We start from the raw sequence: 425 nt of genomic DNA, 5'->3' as shown, positions 1-425 counted from the left end.
ACATTCACATTAAACCCATAACTTCACACTAAAGCACAAACCCCCTGCTGCCGGGGTCTTTTAAATCAAAGATTCATCTAGATTTGTTTTAGGATGAGAAATGTGTTATAAAATTGTGACTTGCATGTTATAAAAAACACACACAAACCTTTCAAAAGAATTAACCAACCACTCAACCTCAGTGTTAACTCTCCTGTGTGTGTGATTTGTACAAAGATGGTAAACTGCTGTGAAATCATCATCATCGTCACAGGGTTGTTGCCAAAGCAAGTGAATATGGCTGGAGAAGAAAGTAAGCAGATGTGCAAGCTTTGGCAACTCTGGCGTTAGACTGTATTAGGGTTAACGGGGAAGTTCAAAGAAAAAACTCTCTTTCTGTCTTGCTGAGTGAACCCAGTGATCAGATCTTTGAACTCGTCTCTTCT

This window comes from Electrophorus electricus, chromosome 5 (assembly GCF_013358815.1).
Source record: "Electrophorus electricus isolate fEleEle1 chromosome 5, fEleEle1.pri, whole genome shotgun sequence".
In the NCBI taxonomy this organism is placed as follows: Eukaryota; Metazoa; Chordata; class Actinopteri; order Gymnotiformes; family Gymnotidae; genus Electrophorus; species Electrophorus electricus.
This window is presented reverse-complemented; position numbering follows the sequence as displayed.